The sequence below is a fragment of the Hemitrygon akajei genome, chromosome 8, assembly GCF_048418815.1.
Source record: "Hemitrygon akajei chromosome 8, sHemAka1.3, whole genome shotgun sequence".
NCBI classification, from domain to species: Eukaryota; Metazoa; Chordata; class Chondrichthyes; order Myliobatiformes; family Dasyatidae; genus Hemitrygon; species Hemitrygon akajei.
The window spans coordinates 19,306,812-19,326,548 of record NC_133131.1 but is presented as its reverse complement, the minus strand read 5'-3'; the positions used below and the strand labels follow the sequence as shown (position 1 = coordinate 19,326,548).

Here is a 19,737-nt window from a genome sequence, read left to right as displayed (position 1 = left end):
CCCCTCCCCTCCCCTCCACACAACAGCTGGAGGAGAGGACGCGAGTGCAACTTTCACTAAAGCAGAACTTCACCTCTTCCCTGCATTGCTGTGTTCCCGGTACCAATTTCATCTTCCTCCGTCGCACCGATTATATAACTTAACCTCTAGCTGCTGCATCCGAAGTATAATTTCACCCATTCTTCCGCGATTTTAACTGCATTGCTGCACCAATATAACATCATTTCCTCTGCCGCTTTAACGGCAATGTGTGTCTACTGTCGTGCTAGCCGCCTTGTTGCGTTCGCAAATATAGTTTTCGCCTTTATTCTGCCGCTTTTAACTGCATTACTGAATCCACAATGAAACTTCACCTGCTGCTTAACAGCATTGCTGTATCCATAATATAACTTGACCGATTAACTACATTACTGCATTCACGATATTACCTCGCCTTTATGTGCCGGTTTATAACTGCATTGCTGCATATACAATATACATTTGCCTTTCTTCTGTGTGAAGCAATTGCTTCACCCACAATAGAATTTCATGTTTCTTACGGTGCTTTTCTGCATCAACAATACAACTTCACGTTTTACCTGCCACTTTTAAAATGTATCCACAATATAATGTTATCGTTCTTTTTTTGCTTTTCATTCTCCTGCTTTGAGACTATTGAACAGGCCTCTTGTACAATAGGATGGATCTTTGACTTTACAATCTACCTGGTCATGGATCTTGGATCTCATTGTCTGCCTGCACTGCACTTTTTCCATAACTGTAACACCATTTTCTGCATTCTGTTACTGCTTTCCTTCGATCTACTACTCTGGTGAAATGATGTGTATGGCTGGCTTTCAAACCAACGGTTTACGCTTGTACATGTGACAACTATAAAATTGCAAATAAACTGCCTTGCTGCATCAATATAACTTCACCTTAGTTCTGCCACTGTATATTAATCATAGAGTCATAATTGCATGCTGCGTCCTTGATATAAGATCACCTCTTCACTGTTGCTTTATAACTGCATTGCTGCATCTCTCTCCGGTCCTGTTCACCCTGTACACATCTGACTTCCAATATAACTCGGAGTCCTGCCATGTGCAGAAGTTCGCTGATGACACGGCCATAGTGGGGTGTGTCAGGAATGGACAGGAGGAGGAGTATAGGAAACTGATACAGGACTTTGTGATATGGTGCAACTCAAACTACCTGCGTCTCAATGTCACCAAGACCAAGGAGATGGTGGTGGACTTTAGGAGATCTAGGCCTCATATGGAGCCAGTGATCATTAATGGAGAATGTGTGGAGCAGGTTAAGACCTACAAGTATCTGGGAGTACAGTTGGACGAGAAGCTAGACTGGACTGCCAACACAGATGCCTTGTGCAGGAAGGCACAGAGTCGACTGTACTTCCTTAGAAGGTTGGCGTCATTCAATGTCTGCAGTGAGATGCTGAAGATGTTCTATAGGTCAGTTGTTGAGAGCGCCCTCTTCTTTGTGGTGGCGTGTTGGGGAGGAAGCATTAAGAAGAAGGACGCCTCACGTCTTAATAAGCTGATAAGGAAGGCGGGCTCTGTCGTGGGCAAAGTACTGGAGAGTTTAACATCGGTAGCTGAGCGAAGGGCGCTGAGTAGGCTACGGTCAATTATGGAAAACCCTGAACATCCTCTACATAGCACCATCCAGAGACAGAGAAGCAGTTTCAGCGACAGGTTACTGTCGATGCAATGCTCCTCAGACAGGATGAAGAGGTCAATACTCCCCAATGCCATTAGGCTTTACAATTCAACTGCCAGGACTTAAGAACTTTTTTTAAAGCTATTATTAATGCTTTTTGAGTTAGTGATTTAGATGCATATCATATTATTACTGAGTTAAGTATTGTATGTAATGAGTTTTTGCTACAACAAGTGTATGGGACATTGGAAAAAATGTTGAATTTCCCCATGGGGATGAATAAAGTATCTATCTATCTATCTATCTATCTATCATCTACAATTTACTTTCTTACTTAAGCCCATCACCCTTGTGGGGCATAGGCCGCTGACAACAGCTCATTTCTGTTAGTGTTTCTGCAGCATTGGGGGTTTTTACGGGATGGCGTTGCTAGCCCCATCCCCAACGCTCCTCCTTTCGTAGCCAGACCTGGGACTGTCCACAGCAGAGTGCATTCACAACTTAATTCCATCTATTTTCTGCCACTTTTAATTGCAAAGTTCTGCCCAAGATACAATTACACAGCACTGACCTGTCTATAATGCCATTTCACCTACCCTCTGCTACTTTCTAACTACATTGCCAGACAACACTCATATTTCAGTTTGCTGCAGCTGCATTGCTGTATTCACCATGCAAATTCTCCAATAACTGCAGTTATGACAAGTTCACCTTCCTGCTGCCACTAACTGCATTACTATAACTATAATGCAATTCTACCTTCTGATTGTAAATTGCTACACCTTCACTGCAATACTCTGCAGCTTTAACAACATTGTCCTGTCCAATGCAGTTTCACTTCCCAAACTACTTTCAAACTACTTTGCTATGAGTACACTGCAGCTTCACCTCCCCCCATCTAATTTGTAACTGCATTGTTGTATCCACCATGTAACTTTACTTCTCCAGTCAATTGCTAACTGCATTGCCATGGTAACAATTCACCTTCTTTCTGCCAAGCTTTAACTGCATATTGCATCCATAATTCTGCCCTCAATGCAATACCTCTGCAGATTTTTCAGGGCATTGTTATATCATTGACGGGACCTCCATTGGTGTGCCAGGCCTATTTTGTCTATGTTGCGTTTGCTTTTCATCCTTCATCTCTCATCCCAGACGTTATTGTGGAAATTGGAGCCAATTCCATAGGCAATGCAATCATTCTTGCAAAGGACCATCAGGTAAGATATCAAGTCACATCCAATCCCTCAATCTGTCATCACCCAACTCATCTGGCAATAGTCAGCAGATACATATTAAGAAGTGGAAATTCCAGCTCAGGGTTCCCATCTCCTGGCCCAGGACTATTGAAGCCACTTGTAGTATTGACCCATCATCCTGTGTTTCGTACAATTCCATAGAAGTTGCCAATCATTGTAGTTTCCATGATGCTGTTTGTAAAGCATGAGAGAAATGGCTCCCTAAAACTTTACATTAATCACAAGAAAGTCTGCAAATGCTGGAAATCCAAAGCAACAGCCACAAAAATGCTGGAGCAACTCAGCAGGTCAGGCAGCATCTATGAAAATGAACAAACAGTTAACATTTCAGGCTGAGACCCTTCAGGACTGGAAAGGTCAGGGGGACATTCCAGAATAAAAAGGTGGGGGTAGGGGAAGGAGGATAGCTAGAAAGTGATAGCTGAAGCCAAGTGGCTAGGAAAGATAAAGGGCTCAAGAGGAAGGATTCTGATCGGAAAGGAGAGGGGATCCAGGGGCAGGTAGAGAAGAGAAAAAGGCCAGAGTGGGGAATAGAAGAAGAGGGGAGGGGGAGGGAAACTTTTTTACCAGAAGGATAAATCAATATTCATGCCATCAGGTTGAAGGCTACCAAGATGGAATGCAAGGTGCTGCTCCTCCTCCCTGAGTGTAGCCTCATCTTGACACAAGGGGAGGCCATGGACCGACATGTTGGAATGAGAGTGGGAATGGGAATTAAAATGTTTGGCTTCTGGGAAGTTCATCTCTATTGGGTTGAATATTTATGACCGGACAACTACCTCAAAGTTTTTTTCTTTTTACTTCTGCTTTCTTTTTCCACTACTTATTTAGTTTAACTTTTTTAATATGTTTCTTCTTGTAATTTATATTTTTTATTATTATATATTGAGGTGTACTGCTGCTGTAAAGCAACAAATTTCACAATATATGCCAGTGATACTAAACCTGATTGATTCTGATTCTGATCTGCAAGTTAACACCTTCACTTATTCTAACCTTAAATTACGTCTTTTTACTTTCAGAAATATAATCCAATAAAGAAGACGCCTTTTCCTTCAGCATTACAGGGCTTTGTTCCTCTCGGTCCAATGATTTCACTTATACACAATGATTAAACTTGGACTGCTTTGGACACTGTGAAATTGAACTAAAGAAACCACCATGTCTCACAACCAAACCCGTCTTTGTACTAATCTCAATGGAAGTGTTTGTGCACACACTAAAAATACAATTGATGTCAGTGCTCTTGGATTAGATTAGAGAAAAATCAAGCAAGTTTTGTTCCAGATCACTATCCACTGACCCCTGCTGGAAAGCGACTGCATGTGGAATTCAAATATGACGTCAAAAAATGAACAAGAATGTTTGTAGTGGTATGTAAATCCTGTTCGCCAAGATACTATGGCAGTATTTAAAACCTGGAGGCAAGATTGAATCTGCAGATCAAATATTTTCATTTTGAGCAAACACTCAAAATTTTTCGCAAGCACGAGGAAATCTGCAGTTGCTGGAAATTCAAGCAACACACACAAAATGCTGGTGGAACGCAGCAGGCCAGGCAGCATCAAATTTTTTGTTTTTTTAAAATGTGCAAAACTGTATGCAGAAATATTCATGACAATACAGCATAAACCATACGTATAAAAGAGTGACTATTGTTATATGACATGGGGACAGGCCATTCAGCCCAGCTCACCCATGCCAAACAAGATGTCTACCCAAGCTAGTCACATTTGACTACCCATATCCTCTAACCCTCTCTTGTCTGTATGCCTGTCTAAATGTCTTAAACCTGCTTCTATAGCCTGATGAAGGGTTTTGGCCCAAAATGTTGTCACTACCTCCTCCCATAGATGCTGTCTGGCCTGCTGAGTTCTGCCAGCGTTTTGTGTTTTTATTAGATAGGGATAATAGCTATTTATTCAAGATAAAATACTACCAATATTTCAAATCCAAAATAAAAACATAAAGCACTGGACATGTTCAGAGGGTCATGGATTTGAAACAGAAATAATGTTTTGGGGACAATTGCTTTCCGTCAGAATTGAGAAGAATTAAAGGATGAGGAAGGTTTAAAATGCAGCGAAAAGGAGGAGGGGAAACCTGAAGCTTCTGTTGGAATGGAATGCAGGAGACATTGAATTGTAAAGGATACAATGATTCAGGCAGAAAGGAGTGGTAAAGAGATGAGAATGGAGACAAATGACTGGTCTACAAAGAGGTATAAATGAGGGTAGTAGTCACTGAGGTTAACTCCCCCTCAAGGAGTGGTGAACTAGCAATCCTGCATGACATACACGCAGCCCTGCTCTTGAAGGTCTGGAAGGCCTGAAAAAAGGAACAAACTGCCCCCAGAGCTCTGGGATGCTCTAGTAACTATAGTCAAGTGAATCAAGGCAGATTGTGGAAATTACAGAGGCATCTCCCTCCTTAGGCAAAGTGCTTGCTCGTATCCTTGTCCACCAACTCCTTCCAATGTACTCCCAGAATAGTGGGGTACAGTCTCAGGATAGAGGGGCACTCTTTCAAAACAGAGAGATGCGGAGAAATTTCTTTAGCCAAAGGGTGGTGAATTTGTGGAATTTGTTGCCACGTGCAGCTGTGGAGGCCAGGTCGTTGCCTGTATTTAAGGCAGAGATCAATAGGTTCTTGATTGGACATGGCATCAAAGATTACGGGGAGAAGGCTGGGAACTGGGGTTGAGGAGGAGATAGAAAAAAAGGATCTGCCTTGATTGAATGGCGGAGCAGACCCAATGGGCCAGATGGCCTAATTCTGCTCCTATGTCTTATGGTCTTATGGAATCGTAGTGTAGTTTTCACCAATCTAGAGGTGCCACAGACATAATCTTTACAGCACACCAATCACAGGAAAAATGCCATGAACAAAGGCAACTCGTGTACTTGGCTTCCATAGACTTGACAAGCACATTTGATTCAGTAGAATGCTCAGCTTTCTGGTGTATAAATTCAAGACATGGCTGCCTTGATAAGTACTCACAAATACTGAGCCTACTGCACGTCAGCCACAGTACTCAGCAATAGTGGTTCTGAATCAGAACTCCACTGTCAAGACAGGAGACAACAGGACTGTGTCATTGCACCCATCCTATTCGCCATCTTTATTGCTGCCATCCTTCACCTTTTCACCTTTTATTGGCCAACCAAGACCTGCCACTGAGAATCCCAATCATGTACAGAATGGACAACAGACTTTTCAACCTCAACCAGCTCAAGGCCAAGAACAAGGTCAGCACCACGTCTGTCATGGAGCTTCAGAACGCAGATGACTACACCAGCGCAGCACACTCTGAAAAAGACCTCCAATGTATCCTGAGTGCCTTTGCCAAGGCATATAGAGCCCTGGGTCTTGTCCTGAATATAAAGACACGAGTCCTATATCAGCCACCACCCAACCAGCCATTTATCCAGCCTTCCCTAATAGTTGACAATATCACCCTTGAAAACACAGACCGCTTTCTCTACTTTGGCAGCATTCTCTCCCCAAAAGCAGACATTGACTTAGAGATCAGTTACCACCTCAGTAGTTCTTAGCAGAGCCTATGCAAGATTGAGGAAGAGTCTTTGAAGAACTGGACCTAATGGTCCAAACAAAACTTTTGGTCTATAGAGCCGTCGTCCTTCCTCCATTTCCATCTATAAAGTGCTAAATCATGGACTACCCGCAGTCAGCATCTAAAAGCCCTGGAACAATACCACCAAAGATCTTAAGAAAACTTTTGAGGATTAGCGGAAAGGAAATTCACACTGACACCTGTATACTGGGGGAGGCCAACATGAACAGCATCTCCACCATGATAAAACGACACCAACTCTGATGGACAGGACACTTAATTCAGATGTCTAAATCACGTCTCCCCAAACAGATCCTTGACTCCCAGCTGAAGGAAGGTCAGGGCGCTCCTGGTGGTTAAAGCAAATGTTTCAAAGATAATGTCAGTATCACTCTGAAGAAACTCAACATTACATCTAAAAACTGGGAAGTCATTGCACTCTATAGAGACACCTGGAGGAAATCTGTTCAAGAGGGAGCTGTGTTACGTGAGAGCGACCTCTACTGTGCCGCAGAAAGCAAGTGGCAGCTGCAATAGGAAAGACTGACCAACCACTAATTGCAGCCACCATTTACTCTTTCCTGCATTGTACCGGAATATGTGGATCCCAGATCGGCCTCTACAGCCTCCTGAGGACCCCCCCTATAGACAACCCTTAGGAGAACATCATGCTCGACTGGAGTGATCATATTACTACTACTACTCAGTAACTCAGTTATGGATGTTTAAAGATTAGCTTTATTTGTCACATGTACATCAAAACATACAGAGCAATGTCCCAAGTTTGTTAGTCAACTTCCACGAAATTGTATGAAAGTGAGATTTGTCCTGGGCAGCCCACAAGTGTCGCCACGCTACTGGTGCCAACATAGCATGCCCACAACTCACCAATCCTAACCCATATGTCTTTAGAATGTGGGAGGGAACTGGTTCACTCAGAGAAAGCCCATGCGTGATGCTATAATGTGATTAATCTAAACATGAGGCACTGTTCCTTCAGCTTCTCTGTTGAGATTGAAGTTCTAATGGCCTCCTGAGCAGATCTGTGTTAGTGCTGCAACTATTTGGCAATATTTAAAAGCTTATGTAATGGGACAGAAAGCCATATGTCTAAATTTACAGATGACTCAAAGACAGGCGGGACTTTAAGCAGTGCAGATGGAAGCATTAAATTACAAAGAAATATGAGTAGGTTGAACAAAAAGGCAAATCTGTGACAATTTTTTTATCTAGGCAAATAGAAATACTATTTTTATATATCTAAAAAGAATGGAGCAGAGCCGCTACTTCCTTAGGAGTCTGCGGAAGTTTGGCATGTCATCAAAGACCTTGGCAAACTCCTGTAGATGTGTGGTGGAAAATGTTCTGACTGGCTGCATTATGGCCTGGTATGGGAACACCAATGCCTTTAAGCTGAAAATCTGTCAAAAGGTCATGGATTCGGCCCAGTACATCAAAGGGAAGACCCTCCCAACCACTGAACACATCTGCATGAAACATTGCCATAGAAAAACAGCATCTATCATCAAAGATCCTCATTCCCAGGCCATGCTCCTTTCTTGAAGGCTTCTGATGGCTGCTGCCATCAGGTACAAGTGCCTCAGGACTCGCTCCACCAGGTTCAAGAACAGTTACTACCCCTCAGCCATCAGACTCTTGAACAAAAGAGGGTAACTACGCTCATCCTATTTTTGGTGTTCCCACTATCAATAGTCCCACTTTAAGGACTCGTTATTGCATACTCTCGTTATTTATTGCTATTTATTTACACTTGCATTTGCACACTTTGTTGTTCGTTGATCCTGTTTACAGTTACTGTTCTATTGATTTGCTAAGTATGCCCACAGGAAATAGAATCTCAGGGTTGTATGTGGTGACATGTATGTACTCTGATAATAAATTTTACTTTGAACTTTGAATAGAGTATTTAATTAATGGTGGACAACTAGCAGTAGAGATCAGAGAAGCTTGGAGATCCATATACATTTATCATTAAAATGTTATCTACAAGTTCTGAAAGTAACTAAAGAAAGCAGAATTCCATTGGCCTTTTAGATCTATAGGAATAGAATACAAGGGGATAGAAGAGGTATTACAACAATCAGGTTTGTAACAACCTGTTTGGCTTTGGTCATCATTCAGAAGTAGTTTAAGTTGTTATTGTTCTTTGATGTTTTAGGAAGTGGATTCAGGCCAGTGTTTACAGAAAGCAATGTGATTCTAATCTGTTTACTTATTTCCTTTATGAAAATTTTGTATTTATTTTTCCCATAAATTAAAAGTGCTGATGGAAATATGAAAATAGTTGAATCAAACTACAACTTCAAAACAGCTACCAGTATCAAAATTTAAATTTGATTGCTGCACTAAATTTTCTGGTGGGATAAGAAGAAAAAGACGTGCCAGTTTGCCCATTTAAGTGCTGCCTCTGAAGCAAAAACTGGTATTTTCTGCCTTTTCCTACCATGGTAATGCACTGGGGAAGAGAGCAATTTCTGCTCAATATGTTACAACACACCTGACAGGTTCTTCCTGTTCTCAGCAAGTACTCCTCTTAATGAGCTCTTCACCTCAGTGTGAGAGCTGATTTTGATGCTTAAGGCTCATACTTCAAATTTTGTGATGGAAATCAAGACTTATTGAGTCATACAGCATGGAAACAGGCACTTTAGCCCACTTAGCCCAGCCAATGCATAAACATTGATGAAGGGTTTCAGCCTGAAATGTCAGCTGTTTATTCCTCTCCATAGATGCTCCCTGACCTGCTGAGCTCCTCCAGCATTTTGTGTGTGTTGTTCCATATACACTAATCCCACTTTATTCTACCCACGTTCCAACCACCTTCCCCACTATTCCTCCACCCACCACTTCCTTGATTCCAAATGTCATTGACATATTACAAAAGTACCAGAGACAATTAAACAATTTCTAGTAGTCCATTAACCTACCAACCTATTATTTTTTTGGGGGATGTGAGAAGGAACAAGAAGACTCAGAGGAAAACTATGTGATTGCAGAATGAACATGCAAGCTCCACACAGACAGCGCACACACACTTTTCTACTAGCGCACAAAGGAATTTAAACTGTGCACAAAAGGTTGTCACATTGAAATGTTAAGTACTGTACATTTCTTTTGATGAATATTTATCAAAATAAAACACTGTCTTCCACTATATGAAAGTTGAGAAGGCAGAATGAAACCACCAAATGTATATTCAGAAAAACAAAAGCTTCCAATCACAAACAGCATGGTGTGAATTTATCTACAGGTTTAAAGTAATTGAGTTTGCTGGTTACACTGCTGGAACTTGTACAATAAATCATCAACTATTTGCATACTTGTGTGACATCACCACTGACTCATTGATGTGTATTATTTCATTTCTTTTAAACAATAAAAGAAATAAAATGGACCTGGTAGTTTTAGCAACACACACAAAATGCTGGTGGAACGCAGCAGGCCAAGCAGCATCTATAGGGAGAAGCACTGTCGATGTTTCAGGCCGAGACCCTTCGTCAGGACTGACTGAAAGGAAAGATAGTTAGAGATTTGAAAGTAGGAGGGGGAGGGGGAAATGTGAAATGATAGGAGAAGACCGGAGGGGGTGGGATGAAGCTAAGAGCTGGAAAGGTGATTGGTGAAAGTGATACAGAGCTGGAGAAGGGAAAGGATCATGGGGCGGGAGGCCTAGGGAGAAAGAAAGAGGGAGGGGAGCACCGGAGGGAGATGGAGAACCGGCAGAGAGAGAAAAAGAAGTGGGGGCGGGAAATTAAAAAAAATCAGGGATGGGGTAAGAAGGGGAGGAGGGGCATTAACAGAAGTTAGAGAAGTCGATGTTCATGTCATCAGGTTGGAGGCTACCCAGCCGGTATCTAAGGTGTTGTTCCTCCAACCTGAGTGTGGCTTCATCTTGACAGTAGAGGAGGTCATGGATAGACATATCAGAATGGGAATGGGACGTGGAATTAAAATGTGTGGCCACTGGGAGATCCTGCTTTCTCTGGCGGGCCGAGTGTAGGTATTCAGCAAAATGGTCTCCAAGTCTGCATGAGGTCTCACCAATATATAAAAGGCCGCAGTTTATCAGGTTTACTTCCACTTAAAAATATAGTGCACACATGTTGTTGTCATTTGGCAAAAAAATGGAACAGCGGAAGATTTTTGCACACACTGGTCATTACAAATCAAAGGGAACAGTGGGCAGCTCCAGACTTGGGTTATTGGAGGTATGAGGCAACAACTCTACTAACTGCTCCACTTCTGTGCAAAAGCATATGCATTAATAAAAGCAAAAGTATTAATAAAAAAAATATGCCTGTGAATGTCCCAGAGAACATTAAGGAACTAGAGAGGAAGTACACAAGTTGGAGAACCTTGAAAGCCTTCTTTGATTCCCCGGTTCACTGGTGGAAAGCCACCAAGGAGAACATCAAGAGCTTCTTCATCCACAAGGGTATCCAGAAAGCAAGGCGGGGCAGAGGGAACTGCGTAAATTCCAGACAGAGTTGCAGCAACCCCTCCTTCTGCAGCCGAGGGGGGTGGATGTCAGGGAGGAACTGCGGGAGGTGAAGGGCCGGCAAGCCCAGCATTTCGCCGCCGAAACCTCCCAAGATCATCTTCTGATCAAGGGTCCGAACCATGGAGCAGGACGAGACGTGCTCACGATTCTTCTTCCAAAAGGTGCACAGGGGGAGCTCTGTGATCCACAACCTTAAGGAAGAGGACGGCTCAGTCACATCCTCGCAGATAGACATACTGAGGATCTGCAGGTCCTTCTATGCCGGTCTGTACGGAGAAAAGGCCACAGACTCCACAGCCTCCCGCAGCTTCCTGTCGTCTATCACGCAGGTCTTAGACAACGGCAAGCGGGAGAGTCTGGAGCAGCCACTGACCCTGGACGAGCTGACTGGCTCCGTCCGTTCCTTTGCGTTAAGTAAGACTCCCGGAAGTGACGACTTACCGGTTGAGTTGTATTTGGCTCTGTGGAACCGGATGGGCCCAGACCTGCTGGAAGTGTACAATGCAAAGCTTCTAGCCAGCAGCATGTCAGAATCCATGAAGAAGGGCATCATCACCCTAATCTTTAAGCAGAAGAGAGAAAGGGAGGACATTGGGAATTGGAGACCCATATCACTCCTTAACATTGTCTACAAGATCCTGTCCAAGGCTATCGCCAACAGGGTCAAGTCTGCTCTGGAGCAGGTGATCCACCCGGACCAAACCTGTGCTGTACCGGGCAGGAAGATCTCAGACAGCCTCGTGCTGCTGAGGGACACCATCGCCTACGTGCAGGACAGGGGGGTGGACGCCTGCCTGGTCAGCTTGGACTAGGAGAAAGCCTTCGACAGGTTATCGCACACGTACATGGCGGACGCACTCTCCAAAATGGGATTTGTGGATGGAATCTAGAATTGGATCAGACTGCTCTACAGGGACATCTGTAGCGCAGTCCAGATCAACGGGTGGGAAACAGACAGCTTCCAAATCAAGTCTGGAGTCAGGCAGGGCTGCCCTCTCTCCCCTGTCCCGTTTATATGCTGCATAGAACCCTTTGCCAAAGCCATCAGGAAGGATGAGGGCATAAGAGGGGTGAAGCTGCCAGGCAGTGGATGGACCCAAGTGAAAACCTCCGTGTACATGGATGACGTCACCATCTTCTGCTCTGATCCGAGGTCAGTTCGCAGGCTGATCAGCATCTGCGAACAGTTTGAGCTGGCATCGGGGGCCAGGGTCAACCACAGGAAGAGCAAAACCATGCTCTTCGGCAACTAGCCCGACTGATCCAGTGACCCCTTCACCATCAAGTCTGATCACATGAAGGTGTTGGGGATCTGGATCGGAGGGGCTGAGGCATGCAAGAAGAACTGGCTGGAGCGGTCTACCAAACTGGGACTGCGGGGAGGGTGCCCCTTTCGATAGCGGGCAAGAACCTGTTCATCAGGTGTGAGGTGCTCTCAGGGCTACTGTACTTGGCACAAGTGTGGCCCGTCCCCCACTCTTGCAGCTCGGAAATCACCCGAGCCATCTTCAGATTCATCTGGGGATCCAAGATGGAGCGGGTCAGACGGGCCACCATGCGCAGGTCCCGGGACAACGGGGGCAAAAACGTCCCCAATGTTGCCCTCACCCTGATGGCCAGCTTCGTGTGTGGCTGCAGCAGGTTGTGTGTGGAACCCAAATATGTGGGCACCAAGTGCCCAGGTTCTACCTGTCATCCTGGCTGTGAAGGATGGGTCTGGCCCCACTCCCGCGCAACGCACCAGTCAGCTACTTGTTGCCGCACTACTTGTCCTTCGTGGAGAAGTTCTTCAAGAACAACACCTTTGACCACAGGGCCATCAGGCAGTGGTCAGGACGTAATGTCCTGCAGACACCGCTGGAGAAGGACCTGATGGACAAAGTGGGGTGGTTCCCTGAGCAGACCGTCCAGTTCATCTGGCAAAATGCCTCATCGCCAGACCTCACCAACAGGCACCAAGTCCTCGACTGGCTGGCGGTGAGAGGGGCCCTCCCAGTCCGATCCCTCCTGTACGCCCGGAACGTCGTCTCCACACCCCTCTGCCCACGGAAGGACCGCAGTGAGGAGGAGTCGGTGACCCACCTCTTTGCACACTGCGGGTTCGCGGAGAAGGTGTGGAGGAGGATGGAAGGGGCAGTGTCGCACTTCATTCCCAGCAGCTGTGTAACAGAGCTGATCTACGGGCTGTTCCGGGGGACGCACATGGAGACAAACATCCGGTGCTGCTGGCAGAGCATCAACTCGGTGAAAGACGCTCTTTGGTCGGCCTGAAACTTGATGGTCTGCCAGCACACGGAGATGTCCGTGGGAGAATGCTGCCAACTGGTAGTTCCTCAGCCGCAGGAGTACGTGCTGAGGGACGCACTGAAACTCGGTGCAGCCACCGCAAGGGCCCGGTGGGGAAGGACCACAGCCTAGGGTTCTTCTCCTGCGGGAGTTGAGGGGTGGGGGGGTGGAGAGTATACCCCTCAACAATGGTGGATAAAGATGAACCTACAGGGTGCCACGTGAGTGGCTGGAAGTGTGGCAGTGTATAGAATGTAATGGTAATGTCTGATTCAGAGTCATTGAATGGTTTATTGTAAATAATTTTATTTTGAATAAAGTATATTTTGTTAAAAAAAATGCCTGTGAGTGGACAATACAGCCATCATCATCAGAAACAAGATTTCACTTCCCACCATATCAGTTGGAACATTTTTAAAATTTGTCTATGATTCACTAATATGCTACAAGGAAAAAGAAAATCTTCCCTTATTTCCATAGCTCTATTTGTGACTCCAGACAACAATAACATGTTTGATTCATTATTGCCACCTCAACTCAGGGGCTTTTCGAGATGAACAAGAAATGGCAAATAAATTATTCTTGGGCTTCAAGCCTGGTGCAGTCATCAAACATAACCGATCTTTTGATGACAAACTCTGCCATCTTCTTCAGAGATGATGCCTGGGCATGTAAAGAAGGTGGTATTTATACCCCTGTGTTCCATCCCTCCTGATTGGTTAGTCCTCATCCAATCAGATTTCCCCTCTCCCACCTTATTTCCAATTGAATTTCAGTTCTTACTTAGAGCGAGACCTTCGTCTTTGTTAAAATTATTTTCCTCTAGTTTTATTTCAATGGCTTCCTTTACCAGGCGGTCCCAAAAGCCATTGGCTGGGCATAGTAGTTTTTTGCCATCAAAGTCTCTCCTATGGCCATTGCAAATGCAATGTTCTGCTGCTGTCTGTTTCTCCAGGTACCCAAACAGATACACCTCCTACGCACTTTGACGCGTGTTTCCTTCGAGCTGGCTGGTATATGCTGCTCCACATTCACAGTGAATAAAAAATACTGAGAACGAGTTGTAGATCCTTGAAAGTGAGTCCATAGGTTGTGGAATCTGTTCAGAGTAGAGGTGAGTGAAGTTATCCATGCTGATACAGGAGCGTGACAGTTATAGGTAGTTACTGTTATTGAACCTGGTGGTATGGAACCCAAGGCTCCTGTACTTGCTTTAGAACCAAGCATGGTCTGGATGGGGGGTGTCCTTGATGATGGATGCTGATTTCATCGCTCCTTGTAGACGTGTCCAATGATGAGGAGGGCTTTACCTATGGTGGACTGGGTTGTATCCACCACTCTTTGTAGGCAATGCCCAAGATGAGAGTAAATATAGCAAAAAAATAGATTTTACAAAGGTAAGTTTTGAAATGTTTAAACAGTTATCTTAATACTTGGCTACAATTTTTTTTCTCTCCATCACAAAACTAGTCGACAAATTATCCACAATTCTCAATTACAAAAATATTAATCAGCAATAATTAAACCCAAAAGCAAACATTGAAATGAGATTTCTTGCCTCAAGCTTATATTACTGTTATACATTTATGAAGTTAATTGTTGCATTGACACCTCTATAGATGCAATAAAAATGAACAATAAAATGATGTCAAACCTTTACTCAAATTAATGTCAGACAACTGTCAAAAACATTTGGCTACCTAACCATATCAGTAAATTGTTTGATTTAAATTATGATTATGGACAAAATTTGCCAGGGTAAACATTGTGAATCAAATTTATGCCCTTTCGTAAGCCTGAATATTAATTGTAAAATATTAGATGCCAGATAAATGGTATTTCAGGTTTGTTAATGAATAAACTCACTATAAAATATAACGAGCAACATTTTCAAAAACCTACATGAGGATGATGCTGTTACGTTACATTCAAAATGAGTACTATTCTGGTTTATGCAAGATTGACTCCAAGCAATCATTTTGCTTTCAGTGCTAATTTCAAAATGTTGAATGACGATTTCCAGTGACTCATTTCCTCTACAAGATCACATATGTTCGGTTCATTTTGTTTTCAGTTCTATTTCTTTGTGATGTGAGTTGCAAGACTTTACAGAAATGCACAATGTGCAGAAAGCAGATATTTTGCTTTAAATCTTATGAAATTAAGTGGGGTGGCATGGCAGCCTAGGTGTTAGTGTGATGCTTTACAGCTGTGAGATCGGGAATCAACTCCCGTCGTTGTTTCCAAGGAGTTTGTATGTTCACCCCATGACTGTGTGAGTTTCACTCGGACGCTTCTATTCCCTCCCGCACTCTGTGACCGCCCAAGTCTTCTCCGGATGCTCCAGTTTCCTCCCACATTCCAAAGACACACGTGTGAGCATGCTGTTGTGGTCCCAGAAGCTTGCTAGCACTCGTGAGCTGCCCTTAGCTCAACTCGGACTGCGTTGGTCATTGACGCACGCAACACATTTAACCGTCTGTTTCAGTGTAGATGTGATAAATAAAGCTAACATAACTGCTACAAAGTTCCATTATTCATATTAGTTGACCAGATAAATAGTGGATCTTAAAAATAAAGACCTTACCCTTGTGAGTGACAGAGTGGTGCACCAGTAGATTGCTGCCTCACAGAGCAAGAGATCCAGATTCAATCCTGACCTCAGGCGCTGTCTGTGGAGACGTTTTCCCTGTGTTAGCATAAGTTTTCTCAAAATGTACCTTGGTTTACCCCCACACTCCGAACACATGGGTAGATTAATCACTATAAATTGTTTCCTGTATGTAGATAAATGATAGAACCTGGGGGAGTTGACGACAATCTAAGGAGAATAATATGATATTATTATCATATTAATATCATGCTGAAGGGTCTCGGCTCGAAACAGCGACTGTACTCTTTTCCAATATGATATCAATGTAAGATTAGTGTAAATGGATGGTTGAAAATGGGCTGAAAAGCCTGACTCTGCACTGTATCTTCTCATGACTATAATATTTTAAGTTTTGAGGATAAACTTAGTATGTCTCAGTACAATTAGCAGAACATTTTCTCACGTACCCAGCTATATTTTTATTGTACTAATCCAAAAGAGCAGCACAGGAACATAGCATAATGCTATTACAACACCAGTGACTTGGGTTCAATTCTGCCACCCCCTGTAAGGAGTTTATACATTCTCTCGGTAGCCGCGCGCATTTCCTCCCACATTCTAAAGATGTACAGCTTAGTAAGTTAGTTGGTCACATGGATGTAATTGGTCAGCATAGGCTCATTGGGCAAAAAGGGCCTGTTATTGTGCTGTATTTCTAAATAAAAATGAATAAATAAAAGAGCACTTGAGGCACATTATTGCAAAATGTTGAGCAATATTCTACTAGTGCTTATAGGTGGAGGGAAGGCAATATGTCTTTACCATTGAGGTGATAGGCGCTCCTCCCCTTTGCCGGGCTGCAGGTCACCCTTGGGCAGGGTGTAGCACTTGCTTAGCTCCCCCCCCCCCCACACCCTCGCCCCAGTGAGGGTCACACAAAGCCACGGGAGCAGGTGGTGGATGGTCGTATGAGCAGCCGGTACATATCACAAGTCCTGGTTGTGTGACCACTGACGCCAGGCAGACCGTCTCTGATGAGTATTGACAATGTCCGGACTCACCCGCCTTGTGAAGACACTGCGCAGAAGAAGGCAACAGCAAACCACTTTCACAAAATTTGTCATGAACAATCATGAGACGATGATTTGCCTACGTCATATGGCACGGATGATGACTAGTGCTTAGTCACGTTTGGGTGGGACTTAAGAAAATTAAGGCCCAGCACACGCAGGATTTATTTTCAGGTTATTATTTTGATGCCGATATGTTGGCGTAATTATGGAGAAATATGCAATATATACAATTTATTAGACAGTATTAAAATAAAGTGAAATATATTAAGTTGAGATGAAAGGTTATAGAGTCATAGAATCATACAACATGAAAACAGGTCCTTTGCTCTGTCAACTCCTTGTTACCATCAAACATGCACTGACACTAATTGGAATTAGACACTAACGTCATTTTATTTTCCCATTTTGCATCAACTCCTCCAGATTGTTGAACTCAACTATAAATTCGAGGCAATTTACAGTGGCCAATTAATCTATCATCCTGCATGTCCTTCATGAAAACCCACACTTACAGGGAGAACATTCGAACTCCACACAGACAGCATAGTCACAACGGAAGCTAGGTGGCTGGAACTGTGAGTTAAAAGGTGCCGTCGAGGGCCAAATGATGGTGAGACTGCCATAGCATTCCTCCAGTGCTTTTCTGTCAGATGGTACAGACACTAGGTTGATTACCTTTAACCAATGTCGACCAAAACTTAACAGTAATGTTCAATGACATGAGAGTGAATGTGCCTGACAGAGTGAAATCACACCCAACCCATAAAGTATTTCATGCTTTAAGGGAAATTCTGCTCTTACTATTACAAGGTCATACAAATAACTCATCACATTATAATACTTCTCTTGTCAAATACTGTTAAAGTACAATATCAATAATGTATTCAAATAACAAAACTTGTGCAAGCACAGCTCTAATAATTTCATGTGATTTGATACTGGCGTTACGACATAAGAAAACAACTGTAATTTTTTCTAAAACAAAAAAGAATCTTGCCAGATCATTTGTGCGCCTGGGGCAATCAGAAGAGTAGAGCATGAAGATAGAATAAATTCTAATATCTCATACGCATGAATAGTGCTTAAGAGAGGGGATGATAAAGTTTAACAAAGAATATTGTCTGGAGAAGTTCATTTGTTTCTGATACGTGCTGAAAAGGCATCTGCCTGCTACCCAGAGTATGGGTCCTGTAGCTGTTACACTTTATTTTGTCTTGTTACTATTTTACCTTACAATACTTTAATGCGCTGTGTCATGATTTAATCTGTATGAACAATATGCAAGACAAGCTTCTCACTGTGTCTCAGTATGTGTGACAATAATAAACTAATTCCAACTCCAATTCCAAAATTGGATGCGTGAGGAATGTTTGATGGCTCTGGGCCTGTACTCACCGGAATTTAGAAGAACAGGGGGGTGGGGGAAGGATCTCACTGAAACCTACTGAATATTGAAAGGCCTAGATAGAGTTGATGTGGAGAGGATCTTTTCATAATGGGAGAGTTTAGGATCAGAGAGCACAGCCTCAGATTACAAGGACGTCCCTTTAGAACAGAGATGAGGAGGAATTTCTTTACAGAGTGTAGAAAATCTGTGGAATTCATTGCCACAGAAGGCTGTGGAGGGCAAGTCATTGGGTATATTTAATACGGTGATTGATAGGTTCCTGATTTGTAAGGGTTGGCAAAGGTTAGGGGGAGAAGGCAGGTGAATGGGGTTGAGAAGGAAAATGAATCACCCATCATTGAGCAGAATTGATGGCCTGTTTCCATGCTGTAAACTCTATGAACTTCACATCCCTCAATTCCTGTAATATGTAAAAATCTATTGATTTGTGACGTGAATAAACTCAGCAACTGAGCCTTCACAGTGCGCTTGGATAACAAGAACCAAAGGTCCACATTGGAGAAATTTCTTCTCATCTTAGTTCTGAAAGATCAACAGATCATTGTAGACAGTGACCCCAAGTTTTACAAACCCCACCCAATGGAAATTTCCCTTGCACACACTCCCTTTAATGCCCTGTAAACATTGTGGATATTTTATAGAGATTCTCCTAAAATCAAGTTCTGAATGGTGTGTTCTCAATAAGACAAACCAACTATCCCAGGAATCTATGGTGAACCTTCATTCACTCAGGTATTCTTCCTTCAATAGGGAGACGAGCCCGGAACACAATTTTCCAGACATGATCTCATCAAGGCTTTATCTATTTGAAGCAAAATGTCCCTGTACTTTTCATTTATTTGCTTAGAAGAGTCCCTGCTGTTCTACTCAAAATCTTTTTCCAATCAAGTCCAGCATACTCTTTTCCTCGCTAATTGCTTGCTAAACTGAACATTAGTTTTTACTGATTCTTGTACATCAATCAGTCTCCCATCACTTAAAAAACCTTGTCCTTTATCAAGCAATTAAATGACTTCAGACTTTTTCCCGCACCATAATCCCTTTCTCTGTCTCTGCCCATTCACTTACCCTGTCTATATCCCTGAAGCCTCTCTGCACCCTTCACACAGCCACCTAGCTTTGTATCATCAGCAAGTTTGATATATTACTCTTGATTTCCTTATGCATGTTCCTCCAGCACCCCACTGTTCACTGTCTTGCAAACCAAAAATAACTCCTGCTATTATTACTTCCCATTTTAGATCATTACCATCTACTGCTGACATGTTTTAACAATATAGAAAACAGGCAGTATGATATCCATTTTACTGAATCACAGTATAGCTCTCAAAAGGCGATGGGTAGGTCCTTTAAATCTAAA

General features: G+C 43.2%; 1 long non-coding RNA gene across 1 annotated transcript; it reads left to right on the top strand.

Moving 5' to 3' along the window:
* Positions 1-16: 16 nt before the first annotated feature.
* On the top strand, positions 17-8,414 carry LOC140731702 (uncharacterized). The gene is made up of 3 exons (XR_012099901.1): positions 17-99; positions 2,715-2,882; positions 3,944-8,414. It is a non-coding gene; the product is annotated as an uncharacterized lncRNA (long non-coding RNA).
* The last annotated feature ends 11,323 nt before the right edge of the window (positions 8,415-19,737 follow it).